The sequence below is a fragment of the Triticum dicoccoides genome, chromosome 2B, assembly GCF_002162155.2.
Source record: "Triticum dicoccoides isolate Atlit2015 ecotype Zavitan chromosome 2B, WEW_v2.0, whole genome shotgun sequence".
Classification (NCBI taxonomy): Eukaryota; Viridiplantae; Streptophyta; class Magnoliopsida; order Poales; family Poaceae; genus Triticum; species Triticum dicoccoides.
Genome location: NC_041383.1, coordinates 182,353,373 through 182,369,375, shown reverse-complemented (window position 1 = coordinate 182,369,375; position 16,003 = coordinate 182,353,373).

Sequence of the window (16,003 nt, the reverse complement as noted above, 5' to 3'; positions counted from 1 at the left end):
GAGTGCCTTAATACAATGAAGAAGAAGAAGACAGGGAAGAAAGGGACATGCACGGTGAAGCTGGGCATGCACAAAGCATATGATAGAGTGGAGTGGGTGTTTTTAGAAGCAATTCTTGGGAAGCTTGGCTTTGATGCAAGATGGATAAAATTGGTAATGGCATGTTGACTTTAGTGCAGTATAAGGTAAGGTTCAATTCAAATCAAACCTTGCCTTTCTCACCAACCAGAGGGCTCCGGCTGGGAGACCCCCTCTCTCCTTACCTATTTCTACTTTGTGCGAAAGGTCTATTTGCACTCATTTGTCATGAGGAGAACCTTGGAATTACAATGAGTTCAGGTGTGCCGTGACTCCCCTCGCATTTCACATTTATTATTTGCTGACGACTCCCTCATCTTGATGAAAGCAGACTCTATGATTGCCCAAACCTTGAGAAGTATCCTGGATGACTATTGTGCAGCATCAGGCCAAATGGTGAGCGATGCCAAGTGTTCTATTTTTTTAGTCCAAATACAGAAGTGGAAACAAGAGCCGATGTGTGTCAAATATTGAATATAATGACTGAGTTCCTGTCTAACAAATACCTGGGTCTACCATCTATGATTGGAGTTGACAAGGTAAATTATTTCAAACATCTAATCGAAAGAATCCAGAAAATGGTGAATGGGTGGAAAGAGAGAACTTTATCCTATGGTGGAAAAGAGCACTGATTAAAGCGGTGGCCCAAGCCACCCCTACATATGCGATGAGTGTATTCAAATTCCCGAAGAAAATTTGCAAGGGGACCAACGACTATGCTACCGAGCTCTTTAACTCAATGCTGGGACAAGCTTGATTATGGATGGGTGAACGCCAATTGTGATGGGGTTATGTCTAAAGTGCCGGACTTCGGTGGCGGAGCACCGTTCTTAGGGACCACAATGAGATCTTCACAGCGGGAGCATGGCATTTTTTTCCTTTGGTTGCCAATCGGGAGCTTGCAGAATACTAGCATGTCATCGTGCTATCAACCTAGCTATGGAGATCAATGTGAGGAGACTAGTAGTGAAGAAAGGGGATCTTCATAGCGGGAGCATGGCATTTTTTCCTTCGGTTGCCAATCCGGAGCTTGCAAAACTACTAGCATGTTGTCGTGCTATCAACCTAGCTATGGAGAACAATGGGAGGATACTAGTAGTGAAGACACGGGATCTTCATAGAGGGACATTGCCATTTTCCCCTTCGGTTGCCGATCCGCAGCTGGCAGAACTACTAGCATGTCATCGTGCTATCAACCTAGCTATGGACATCAATGTGAGGAGGCTAGTAATGAAGCATTGTAGGTCCCTGAATTATTTCAGAGGTGTCATATAGGTCCTCAAACTATGAAAATCTACATTCAGGTCCTCAAAGTACTATAAGTGTGTCATTCAGGTCTAAAATTTATCCCACCCCGCCTGAAGGCCAGCTAGCGATGTTGAACCATGACAAGTCAGACATAGGGCCCACAAGGTAATGACTGGTGATGAAAATATGCAAATAAATTCGAAGTCATGAACATTTTTCTAATTCATGAACTCAAAAACTCCCGTAGCGCGCTATTGTACCACTGAAGAAAAATCTGTAGCTTTTGGATATTTTTTCATCAGCCTTTTTTCATGAACACTAAAGAATCATGAATTTGGAAAAAGTTGGCACAAATTTAATAAATGTTCATGATTTTTAAAGAATGCTAGCAATTTTTTATGTTTTCTGTATTGAAAAATGTTCATGAATTTTAAAAATGTTCATGGTTGAAAACAATGTTCACGAATTTCAAAATACGTTTTTGAATTTACAAAATGTTCATGGTTTCTAAAACTGTTCATGAATATGAAGAAAATGCTCCCAATTTTAAAAATGTTCAAGAATATGGAAAAAAATCATGAATTTAAAGTCGCCAAAGTATATGAATGTACGACGCGACCATCTTTTTTAAGTCGTGAATATTTTTTCCATATTCACGAATTCCTTTTTTATAGTCGTGAAAGTATATGAATGTATGCAAATATTTTTTTCTTATTTGCGAATGACACTAACTTTTTTTAAAAGTCATGATTTTTTTTCCATACCGGATAACATTTTTTTTAAGTCGTGACAGTACATGAATGTTCACGAAGATTTTTTCCATATTGGCGAGCAGTGCAAACAATTTTTAAAAGTCCAGTACATTTTTTCCATACTCACGGACATTTTGTTAAAGTTGTAGAAGTATATGAATGTTTGAACATTTTTTCCATATTCGAGAACCGCGCGAACATTTTTTTAAAGTAGCGAACATTTTTTTGCATATCCACGAACATTTTTTTAAAGTCGTGAAAGTATATGAATGTTAGCGAACATTTTTCCATATTCGCGAACGGCGCAAACATTTTGTTAAGTCGTGAACAATTATTCCGTATCCGCGAACATTTATTTTTTGAAGTCATGAAAGTATATGAATGTTCACGAACAACGTGAACATTTTTTAAAAGCATGAGCATTTTTTCCATATTCACGAACATGTTTTTAAAGTCGTGGAAGAATATGAATGTTCGCGAACATTTCTTCCATATTCTCGAACGACGCGAACATGTTTCTGCAGTTCACGAATTTGAGTTTATTTGCATATTTGCGTCATCGGCATTTACCTTGCGGGCCCTGGTCCGACGTGTCACAGGTCAACGACGCCAGCTGGCCGGTCAGGCGGGGTCGGATAGATTTTGGATCTGAACGACACACTTCCTGCACTTCGATGACCTGGATGCCGATTTTCATAGTTTAAGCACCTACATGACATCTCTGAAATAGTTCAAGATCTACAATGCACTTCACTCATGAAGAGAGGGGATCTTCATAGCGGAAGCATGGCCTTTTCCCTTCGGTTGCCGATCCGGAGCTTGCAGAACTACTAGCATGTCGTCGTGCTATCAACCTAACTATGGAAATCAATGTGAGAAGACTAGCGGTGAAGGTAGATTCACAGGGGATCAAAACACATCTTCAAACTCCAGATGGGTTTAAGGTGGGCTGGGTGCGTCGCTCCGCGAACAGCACAACCCATATTTTAGCTAGGAAAGACTGCATCAATAAGCTTTGTATATGGTTTGTTTGCAGGTGCCACCGGAGTGCATCGACTCTGTGGTAGCTTCGTAGATTGCCGTGACATGAATAAAAACGCAACTATTCCAACTCAAAGAAAAGAAAAAAGAGTAATGCCACTCTCATCTCATTGCCAATAGTGCCACGCACTAGTGCAGACATGCTATTTCCTTCCCCGTTTGTTCTCCTCGCTCTACCAAGACGGTCAGACCATGAGGCCACCCGATGACCCAACACCCGGCGAGCGACATGCGTGCACCGCACCGCACACGAAGAGCGCCAAGCACGCACGGCGCCTCGCTTGCGTGCCGCCTGGGAACCGAGCCGGAGCGCATCGTCTTTATATATCCACCTCGTTGGCAGCGTTATCCACATATACGATACCTCATCTGCGTGACTGCGTGAGCGTGTCCAACGTGCGGAACGTAGGAGGGCATGCCTTATCCAGATATACTCGTATTATCCTCACCTATGCCTAGAAGGAAAGACGTGATAAGGCCATAGGCCCATAGCCATAGCCGATGGCGACAGCCACTGGCCACTGCACCACCGTTCCTCCAGGGAATTCAGAATTCAGTTAGCATGAAGCGCACACGGATTTTCTCCGGACGGACGGACGGACCGTGCGTGCGTGCTGCGTCGCTATCGCTCGTCCCGGCGCGACGGTCGCTGCGGCGGAGAGCGACCCGGCACCCAACGAACGGCCGAGCGAACGCGCGCTTGACCAGACCGGGGGCGCTCGGCGTTTCCGCCGACCGGCGACCAACCGCGCCCGGGGTCCAGCGGAACCTTCGCAGCTCGACGCGATCGCGTACCAGGCGTCGGGACGGGACTCAGCGTGAGGGACAGCAACGTGCCTCTTTTTATCGGCCGCTCGCTGCTGCCGCTACGCACGTCGGGGGCTGCAGCGAAAGGGGTCGCTCGAAACCGTGTTGTTTCCGGTAAACGACGCCCGGAAAGACGAAGCAGGAGCTGCCTTTTGCGCGATTGGACGGTGGCGGCGGATATTTGGTGCCGCCGCCGTCGTGGTCGTGCCGGCCGGTGCGCGCGCCACCCGCTTCGTTTTCATGGCCGGTGGATTGGATTGGATTATACGTGCATGACGCACGTCCGTCTGTTGCCTTGCCTGGACCCAGGTCGACCGACGCGGCAGTCGTCGTGGGGTTTTTTGGCGGTTAGTAATTTTTTGTTCAGCATACGTTGTCAGATATTTCTAACCGCGTGAACGCACGCACGCACGGCTGGCTGGCGCTCGGTTGGAATTGGAACATGCGAGCTGGAACGACGACGTGGACGTCGACTCGTCGCTGTTATTCCCGCGGTTTTCACCGTCATCGCGTAGACAGTAGTGTATGGTAGACCGGCGGTAGGAGACAGTGGAGTGGTCCATCGACGGGGGCACCGAGCACGACGTCGGGTAGCGCACCGTACGTACTGTCTGCCCACCCAGAGATTTGATTCCGGCGTGACGCCGACCTCTGTTCGCCCACGACGGGACCGCGCGCGCACCATGGATCCACCGGCGACCGGTTCAGCGGCGATGCCATCTACGTATAGCTTTCGTTCGTTCGATTGATAGGGGCGGGCGGCAGCAACCCAATAGTGCCGCAAACGTCGCGCCGCTCGATCGTGCCCTTGCTGTTGCTGGTTGATGCAAGCAGGCCATGTGACCAAGACCACGCCGGCCCGGCCCCATGTGTCGTGGACAATCACGCGAAAACATGTGGGTTTTGAGCTGTTTTAGTATCCTGTCCTGCCTGCCGTCTCTGGACGCTGTAAATGCACGCCGCGAAGAAACAAAAACTGTCGCACTATGAGAGCATTCTGCACCCGGAACTAACCAGTACTCCCTCCGTTCCAAAATATAGCGCGTCCTCGGTTTCCGTGCTTCAACTTTGACCATTAATTTAATCAACAAGACTGACTGCGGCGGGTGAAAAAATTATACCAATGAATTCGTATTCAAAAAAAGTTTTTAATTATATAATTTTTGATCCCGCCGCAGTCGGTCTCGTGGGTTAAATTTATGGTCAAAGTTGAACCTCGAAAAGCGTGGGCGCGCTATATTTTGGAACGGAGGGAGTAGTATTTGGGTATCTGAATCCACGACGAGAAACGCTAGACTGTTCTACAAGAGACGCTCGAGAGAGCTGTCAGCTAGGGCAATCATCATGATGAAAACAAAAGGGAATCGATCGGCGGCATCAGGGTTCCGCCCTAGATAGCACGACACCCGACTTGAGCAATGATTGCTCGTCTATCTCTATGCGATTCAGAAATTATAGTCGTCCTAGATCAATCAGGCCGCCGCATTTGGCTGCTTCTCTGCAAGCAACAGTTGAACCAGAACCAGAGTGGAGCACGGACATGCATTCTACTAGTGCCTGAGAGTAAATTGCAGAAAACCCCCATTTTAAAGGAAAGATTTGTGAAAACCATTAGAATACATTTTTTTTTGCAAAGAACGCCGTGTCTTCGGTAATCTTTTTGCAGAAAGCACTGATCGGCAGATCGGGCTCAGTTAAGCTTGTTTATCACATGTGGGGTCTTTTTTTGCTTATGTGGCACAACAGTTTAGGTTTAGTGCAAACACGCCCCTCGACTTTCTCCACAATGCTCCCAGGCCCTCCAACCACGCCGCAGCCGGCAAGCGCGCACATGAGCTCGGCGCCTCCCCTCCTCCCCGGGCCGCCGCCGTCGTGCCCCCACCGTCCCGCCCGACACCGGATCCGGGGGTGCCTCAACGGGTAGGGGCCGCCGGCAGTGAGGGAGTGGCCGCGGCGGCTTGATTTGGCTATTGGGGATCGAGCAACCGCGACGGGCGATTGGGAGTTCTAGCATGCCGGAAGGTGCGGCGGCGGCCGACGCTCGAGGTGCCGCACCGCCCCTGGACAGCGGAGGGCTGTTGGGGAGCTCCAACATGGCGGTGGGCAGGGCCGGGATGGGCTGCGTCCTCTGCCTCAAACTACGTGTGGCAACGGCGATGGCGCCCGGGCCTTTGCCTCGGCCAGGTCGGGACCGGTGCGGCGGCCTTCTACGTCAACCTGGGCGGCAACGGCTACCCTTATCTCGGCCGGGGACGGGACGAGCAGGGGTGGCCTGCCGTTCCTCGACGCCCCGGCGGCTGCAGATGCACCGGAACGACTCGCGCATGCAGCTGACGGGCGGCAGGCCGGCGGCGCCCCACCACGGCGAACTGCAGCAGCCCCGCCCACCATGGAATGAAGCGTCGGGGAGGACTCCCCGATCCAAAACCCCATCGGGAGGAGCAGCTCCACCGCGGAGGAGGAGCATTGGGGCTAATTGCATTTTTCATTTTTGATTTAGGGGTATGTCTGTAAAATCCTAGGGTCTAGTTTGTAATTTTAGGTCAAAACCCATAAATTGCAAAAAATTAGGCCACGCAAGCAGAAAACGGGCCCCACCAGTCATAAACGCGTTCAGTAGAGGCAAATACTCCGATCAGTACTTTCTGTAAAAAGATTAGTTTTCGCAAACCTTACCTTAAAAGGGATGGTTTTCTGCAATTTACACATTGCCTGAGGATCTACATCTAACCCGTTGTGTATCGCTGGAAGTTGGGTGCCTGAGCCTGACAGCCACGGTGTATATACTAGCATATCCTGAGCAGAAATCTCGAAGCATCCCACGGGACATGGCAACCACGCTGTGCGTCTAAGAATTCTCCTCCAGAAGTTTCCACTCCTGGCTAAATTTTCAATGGAATGTTCCATCCCAGCGGTTCCAAATTTTCCAATTCCAGCTTAGCACCATCGTGCGCGGCGCAGGACAGGTAGCCATGGAACCTACCAGATTTCCAATGCAAAGGCAGATGGATGCTCGGATGATGATGATCGGATCAGGGGCAAAGTTGACGCATCACATTCACATGGGGCTCAGAAAAGTGCATGAGTGGAGTCATGTGTCCATCCGGCACTCCGGTGTGTTGCCCGAACAAGATAGAAGAGGAGAGAGCGCTTGCCACTGGCGCGATCTGCCGCTTTGCGGCACATGCACATCTGCTATGCTGTTGATAAAAAAATAAATCGAAAAGGGTGTTAGGTTACATTATTTGCAATGTACAAAGTTTCAGGTTTAAATCAGCTTGATATGTCGCAAATAAAGAAGAAGAAATGGTTTAAATCTGCTTGATGATTGAATAAGGTATGACCCAGCGAGGACGCAATAATGCCCACTGAACCGAATTGATCTGACATTGTTGTTTATTTAGCAGGGTTGAAACTCGAAACGATATCCATCCACACATCCTTAATCTAATGTGACGCGTCAGCTGTGGCAGCATCTTTTCCTGCTCATCCGGCCATATCATTTGAGCAGACTGAATCTTTTCCTGCTCATTGGTTAGCTCATACGTGAGTCAGTCCCATCTCCGCCTCTCCTGGCGAGGGCGACGCCATATGGACATTCCGAATTCTTTAGGGCTCAGGAATTCTGAGCGCATCCGTGACACGATTTAATCCACACGAATCACAGTTTTCTTATGGAGCGCGATCTGAACACGTCGGCGGATTTCGTGTTTTTCAGGCCGCGAGCGAGGATTTCTCTGATGATAGCATCGGCGCCTTTTCGTACTACCATCCGATTCTATTCGTGCCCCTTTCGTGCAACTTTAGGCGGCAGCATGTTTGGAGAATGACGAAAATTCTTTAACGAATCGTGGACCCTGTTATGTCTCGCAAAATAAGAATCAAGGACCGTTGAAAATAGCAAATTGTACCAACTCCACGATTGTCTGCAGTTTTTTTCTTTTGAGAATTCCACGATTTTCTGCAGTTAAGTCTAGCATCCAGTGTGGATGCGATCAAGGCCACGGGGACCGACATATAATTTCCCTCCTCGTGGATTTTGATTGGCCGGCGAGTCAACGTCGCGAGCTGAAGTTTTTGTGAGCGCGGCGCTACTGCTGTTCACTGGACACCGACTCCTGAATCTCAAGTTAGACTTTGTGGGTCATAAAGCACGGTAACGTAGCAGGGAAATTTTGTGGAGTGTGATTGATTCCATGCAAAAAGGTTTAGAATATTTGACCCTTTCATGGCCCAAGACTCAGAGACACGATCAATTTTATCAAAACCAAACAAAGATGGGCGGTTTTGACAAGTTGGTAGTGTCGGAGTTCATAGGAGCGGTAGCAGGCACCACCTCATCAGCAGCACCAGGATGGGGCCTCGGGAGCAAGCCTCATCCAGGTGGTCACGGGAGGGCCGATGCGGCGCGATTATGTGCGGCTAGTCATGGTGGTGGCCGCCGCCACCGTTGCTGGCCATTGCGGCAGGGGTGGTTGCCATCGATGATCACAACAAGGAGATCAAGGGACACGATGATATATCAATAGGCATGGCAGCCATGGCCACTTGGAGCACCGTAGGTGCTCGTCGGCGACACAAACAAGATTTTGTTTGGGTGGCGCAAGCTAATGAGAGGGCACACTGGCGGTTTTCCACTCGCATCTGGCACTGGGGTAGCGACTGATGGATTATGGATGGGCTTAGGCCCATATAAGACAATAATCTCTAGTTAATCTCTAAGGCCCATGAATGTGTACAACAAGTGGTGGGACGAATGATGTGTCGGACGACAGGGTTAATCTTTCCTGATCTCGAACGACAGGCTTGCGGAGACTGATGCACGGTTGGTCGGGAGAGCAGGTGCCTCCGGAACCCTGTCGTTCGAGATCCTGCCCGGGAGAACGGCAATAAGGTTTTGGGGGAGCGTCTCGACGCGACTGCTCCCGATCCGTCCCCGCCTTCATCCGCCTCTGCTTCCAATACTTCCTCTACATCGACTCCATGGCTGACGACGAAGTCGCCAAGAAGAAGGCCTTGGCTGATGCCGAGGCTGCTGCTACCGCCGCCGCTTGGCCTGACCAACCGGAGGGTATGACTCGTTCATCCCCTATTTGCTCGTTCATGTGCTAGCCGTATATATGCTGTTCATAGATGTTTCGGTTCTATGTACTGTACGTGCTCACATGCTTAGGTATCGGTATGAGATGCATATCGTATTTGCCATGCTTACTGTTTACTCGTGGATTAGATTAGTCGGAAAAGTGCTAATATTTCCAACAATCCAATAACCTTATTCTAGGCACTTTTCGACTCATGGCTTCGCCGCAACTCTGAAACCGGAAAAGTTTACTGGAAAGCATTTTAAGCGTTGGCAGACGAGGACTACCTTGTGGCTCACAACAATGAACGTGTTCTGAGTTGGCGGTGTGTCTCCCACGGTAACGATTGCTCCTGAACGGGAGAATGCGTTTAGGGAGGCAACCACCATCTTTGTTGGAGCCGTTCTTACTGTGATCAGAGACAAGCTAGTCGACGCATATCTCCATATGTGCGTTGCCAAGAATTTGTGGGATGCGCTCGAAGCTAAGTTCGGCACAACCGATGCTGGAAGCGAGTTGTATGCTATCGAGCAGTTCCATGATTACAAAATGGTTGATAACCGTTCTGTATTGGACCAGGCCCATGAGATACAATGCATCACTAAGGAGCTGGAGCTCCTGAAGTGTGAGTTACCGGACAAGTTTGTCGTGGGGTGCATTATTGCAAAACTCCATCCTGGATGGAGGAACTTTGCTACTTCTCTCAAGCACTTGAGACGTGAATTCTGTGTTGAGGATGTCATTGGTCATCTGAGCGTTGAGGAGAACTCGAGAGCAAAGGACTCACACGTGAAAGGGGCGGAGGGTTTTCTAGCGCCAATGTGGTGCAGAAGAACTCCCACAAGTTCAGGGAAAGAACTATGTCCAGCAGAATAGTACCTTCAAGAAGAAGGATGAGAAGAAAGATAAGAAGAAAGATGGTTGCTTCACTTGTGATTCAGAGGAACATTGGGCAAACAAGTGCCCAAACAAGTATAAGAAGCTAGGACAGGACGCAAAGTCTGTCAATGTGACTCTAAGCAACAATGATGCGGCATCAGGGTATGGTAATTTGTTTACCGTACTTTCAGTTTGTCAGTCCACTGATTGGTGGGTTGACACTGGGGCCAATATTCATGTGTGTGCTGATGTGTCTTTGTTTTCTTCTTACCAGGTCACACGAGATTGTTCTGTCCTGATGGGGAATGGCTCGCATGCTTCTGTTCATGGTGTTGGCACGGTAGATCTGAAGTTTACTTCGGGAAAGATCGTGCAACTGAAGAACGTGCAGCATGTCCCCGCTATCAAGAAGAATCTCGTTAGTGGCTCCCTTCTATGTAAAGAAGGGTTTAAGTTAGTATTTGAGTCTAACAAAGTAGTCGTATCTTGGTATGGACTATTTGTTGGAAAAGGATATGATCGTGGTGGTTTGTTCCGCCTTTCCCTGGAGGATTTCTGTAATAAAGTTGTGAACCAATTTCATTCTAATGCGAATGAATGTGAGGTTTGGCATTCATGTCTTTATCACATAAATTTTGGTTGTATGACGCGGCTAGCTAAGATGAATCTAATTCCGAGTTTCACTTTATCCAAAGGCTCTAAGTGCCATGCGTGTGTGCAAGCAAAGCAACCTCGTAAGCCTCACAAGCCTGCGAAGGAGAGACACCTGGCACCACTAGAGCTCATACATTCAGATCTCTGTGAGATGAATGGTGTGTTGACTAAAGGTGGAAAGAAATACTTCATGACTTTGATTGATGATTCCACTAGGTTCTGTTATGTGTATTTGTTAAATACAAAGGATAAGGCTCTACACTACTTTGAAACATATAACGCTGAAGTTGAGAACCAACTTGAGAAGAAAATAAAACGAGTCCGGTCTGATCGTGGTGGAGAGTACTTTTCTAGTGAGTTTGATTTATTCTGTGCGGAACATGGTATTATTCATGAAAGGACGCCTCCCTATTCACCCCAGTCAAACGGGGTTGCCGGACGGAAAAACCGTACTCTAACAGATTTGGCTAACACCATGTTAGATACATCGGGTTTATCCAAGGCATGGTGGGGGGAGACTGTATTGACATCATGTCATGTCCTAATAAAGTTCCCGCGAGGATAGTGAGACTACTCCCTATGAGCAATGGGCAAAGAAAAGAACTACACTCTCTTACTTGCGCACTTGGGGCTGTTTGGCGAAAGTCAATGTGCCGATCCCCAAAAAGCGTAAGCTTGGACCAAAGACCGTGGACTGCGTTAATTTGGGCTACGCTAAGAATAGCGTTGGCTATAGATTTCTAGTAGTGAAATCTGAGGTACCTGACCAGAAGGTCAGTACAATTATAGAGTCTAAGGATGCTACATTCTTTGAGGATATTTTCCCCATGAGAGATATGCAAAGCAGTTCTAGATTGGAATCTGATGAGATTCCTGAACCTGCCATTCCGATGGAATATTATGAACACAAAAGTGATGAAAGTTCATCAGAGGATGACGAGGAAGCTCCTGTTAGGAGCAAGAGACAAAGGACTGCAAAGTCTTTTGGTGATGATTTCCTTGTGTACCTCGTGGATGATGACACTCCCAATTCCATTTCAGAAGCTCATGCATCTGAGGATGCTGATTACTGGAAGGACGCGGTCCGTAGCGAGATGGATTCCATCATGGCTAATGGGACATGGGAGATCACCGATCGTCCTTATGGTTGCCAACAATTGGGATGTAAGTGGGTGTTCAAGAGGAAGCTTAGGCCCGATGGTACTGTTGAGAAGTACAAGGCTAGGCTTGTGGCCAAGGGTTATACCCAAAAGGAAGAAGAGGATTTCTTCAAGACTTACTCACCTGTAGCTAGGCTGACAACCATTTGAGTGTTACTCGCTTTGGCTGCCTCGCATGGTCTTCTCGTTCATCAGATGGACGTTAAGACGGCTTTCCTTAACGGAGAGCTAGACGAGGAAATTTACATGCAACAGCCAGATGGCTTTGTAGTAAATGGTCAGGAAAGAAAGGTGTGTAAGTTACTGAAATCTTTGTATGGCCTGAAACAAGCGCCTAAGCAATGGCATGAGAAGTTTAATAGAACTTTGACATCTGCTGGCTTTGTTGTCAACGAAGCTGACAAATGTGTATACTATCGCTATTGTGGGGGCGAAGGAGTTATACTGTGTCTGTATGTTGATGACATACTGATATTTGGGACCCACCTTAAAGTAATTGAGGAGGTCAAGGCTTTACTATCTCATAACTTTGAGATGAAAGACCTGGACGTGGCTGATGTTATCTTGAACATCAAGCTACTGAGAAATACTGAGGGTGGAATTACACTTTTGCAATCCCACTATGCTGAGAAGATTTTGAGCCGCTTTGGATATTCGAATTGCAAACCTTTTGCAACACCATATGATCCTAGCATGTGGATTCGAAAGTTCGAAGGCACGACTATAGATCAATTGAGATATCCTCAAGTGGTTGGTTCACTAATGTACCCAGCATGTGCTACTCGTCCTGACATCTCATTTGCTGTGTGCAAACTGAGCCGGTTTGTTTCCAATCTGGGAGATGTGCATTGGCATGCTATTGAGAGAGTGATGCGTTACTTGCAAGGTACTGCGTACTATGGGATTCACTATTCTGGTTACCCGACGGTACTTGATGGGTATAGTGATTCAAATTGGATATCTGATGCTGATGAGATGAAAGCCACAAGTGGACATGTCTTCACACTTGGTGGTGGTGTTGTTTCCTAGAAGTCTTGCAAGCAGACGATCTTAACCAGATCGACTATGGAAGCAGAACTCACAGCATTAGACACATCATGCGTCGAAGCAGAATGGCTTCGAGAGCTTTTGATGGATTTTTCGGTAGTTGACAAACCAGTGCCGGTTGTCCTTATGAACTGTGACAATCAAACGGTGATTGCCAAGGCTAAGAGTTCAAAGGACAACATGAAATCCACAAAGCACATAAGAAGAAGATTGAAATCTGTCAGAAAATCAAGAAACTCCGGAGTAATAGCGTTGGATTATATCCAGACGGCTAAGAATCTGGTAGACCCTTTTACGAAAGGGCTATCACAGATTGTGATAGAAAATGGATCGAGGGAGATGGGTATGAGACCCACGTAAGTTGCCATGGGGGTAACCCAACCTATGTGATCGGAGATCCCATGAATTAGGACCTGAGAAAACAATCCAGCGGTCCACTGAGGAGAGTATCCTTAATTAACCCACTCCGTTGGAGATGTAATAATACTTTCATCTCTGTAAGGCAGGCTGACTTTTGTCTTAATGTGGTCCAAAGCTTATGTAAGCAAGATGCTAACCTACAGAGCATTCTTTGGAGGAACACACCTATGTGAGCCCGACTGCTGGTCACATTCTATGAGATTGGGTGATCTCTAGGAAACTCATGAGAAGGTACGGAGTATGACTAATAAGCTCCACCCGTGGGGTTTAGCCTTCGACGGCCACGTATCAGCGACAATAGGCGAAACTTCTACACGCCAAACTGACAATTCCAGGCATAGTCCGTTGTTCAGTTGTGAAGAAGTCTAATCCTGTTGCTCTAGGTGGAAGTTCAACTTAATAGTCTCCACTGAAAATTTTGGTATATCAAACATTGTTTGGAACATTTGACAAACTTATGTGCCTCGAGATCTGGTGGGGGATTGATGGATTATGGATGGGCTTAGGCCCATATAAGACAATAATCCCTAGTTAATCTCTAAGGCCCATGCATGTGTACGGCAAGTGGTGGGAAGTGTGGGAAGTTTAGTCCCATACTGCTTCAGTAAGAAGAGTGAGACCTCTTTATAAGGGCTGCTCTACCACTTGCTATTGGGAGCTTGGGAATAGGACCTGTACACGCGCGCTCCTCCTCCTCCACTGCCCACCTCGCCTCGCCACGCCACGCCTCGCCTTGCCTCGACACGACGCACGCGCGCCGCGGGTTGCGGGAATGAGCCGAGCCGAAGCTTATTTCCGCCGCTCAGGAATGGTTAATTACTTGTTAATTAATTAACGAGTCGCTTACGAAAGTGCCACTGACCGAGACGTTGGACCGTGGGTTGTTCGCGGACTCGGTCGTGGGCCTGGCTCAGGCCCATCTACCTGACGGCCTATATAAGAAGGCGCTGGCCAGGGGAGTGAACCCTAACTTAGTTCGCTCACTCCCTCTCGTACAACCCTAGCCGTCATCTACTTTACCTCTCGCTGTGCTGCTTCCGGCGATCCCATCCCGACGATCGCGTGCACGGTTGGTCGGGAGAGCAGGTGCCTTCGGAACCCTGTCGTTCGAGATCCTGCCCGGGAGAACGACAATAAGGTTTTTGGGGAGCGTCTCGACGTGACTGCTCCTGATCCATCCCCGTCTTCATCCGCCTCTGCTTCCACTACTTCCTCTACATCGACTCCATGGCTGACGACAAAGTCGCCAAGAAGAAGGCCTTGGCTGATGCCGAGGCTGCTGCTACCGCCGTCGCTTGGCCTGGCCAACCGGAGGGTATGACTCGTTCATCCCCTATTTGCTCGTTCATGTGCTAGCCGTATATATGTTGTTCATAGATGTTTCAGTTCCATGTACTGTACGTGCTCACATGCTTAGGTATCGGTATGAGATGCATACCGTATTTGCCATGCTTACTGTTTACTCGTGGATTAGATTAGTCGGAAAAGTGCTAATATTTCCAACAATCCAATAACCTTATTTTAGGCACTTTTCGACTCATGGCTTCGCCACCACTCTAAAACCGGAAAAGTTTACTGGAACGCATTTTAAGCGTTGGCAGACGAGGACTACCTTGTGGCTCACAACAATGAACGTGTTCTGGGTTGGCAGTGTGTCTCCCACGGTAACGATTGCTCCTGAACAGGAGAATGTGTTTAGGGAGGCAACCACCATCTTTGTTGGAGCCGTTCTTACTGTGATCAAAGACAAGCTAGTCGACACATATCTCCATATGCGCGTTGCCAAGAATTTGTGGGATGCGCTCGAAGCTAAGTTCGGCGCAACCGATGCTGGAAGCGAGTTGTATGCTATGGAGCAGTTCCATGATTACAAAATGGTTGATAACCGTTCTGTATTGGAGCAGGCCCATTAGATACAATGCATCGCTAAGGAGCTGGAGCTCCTGAAGTGTGAGTTACCGGACAAGTTTGTCGCGGGTTGAATTATTGCAAAACTCCCTCCTGGATGGAGGAACTTTGCTACTTCTCTCAAGCACTTGAGACGTGAATTCTGTGTTGAGGATGTCATTGGTCATCTGAGTGTTGAGGAGAACTCGAGAGCAAAGAACTCACACGTGAAAGGGGCGGAGGGTTCTTCTAGCGCCAATGTGGTGCAGAAGAACTCCCACACGTTCAAGGGAAAGAACTCTGTCCAGCAGAATAGTACCTTCAAGAAGAAGGATGAGAAGAAAGATAAGAAGAAAGATGGCTGCTTCACTTGTGATTCAGAGGAACATTGGGCAAACAAGTGCCCAAACAAGTATAAGAAGCCAGGACAGGACGCAAAGTCTGTCAATGTGACTCTGAGCAACAATGATGCGGCATCAGGGTATGGTAATTTGTTTACCGTACTTTCAGTTTGTCAGTCCACCGATTGGTGGGTTGACACTGGGGCCAATATTCATGTGTGTACTGATGTGTCTTTGTTTTCTTCTTACCAGGTCACACGAGATTGTTCCGTCCTGATGGGGAACGGCTCGCATGCTTCTGTTCATGGTGTTGGCACGGTAGATCTGAAGTTTACTTCAGGAAAGATCGTGCACCTAAAGAACGTGCAGCATGTCCCCGCTATCAAGAAGAATCTCGTTAGTGGCTCCCTTCTATGTAAAGAAGGGTTTAAGTTAGTATTTGAGTCTAACAAAGTAGTCGTTTCTCGGTATGGACTATTTGTTGGAAAAGGATATGATTGTGGTGGTTTGTTCCGCCTTTCCCTGGAGGATTTCTGTAATAAAGTTGTGAACCAAATTCATTCTAATGCGAACGAATGTGAGGTTTGGCATTCACGTCTTTGTCACAT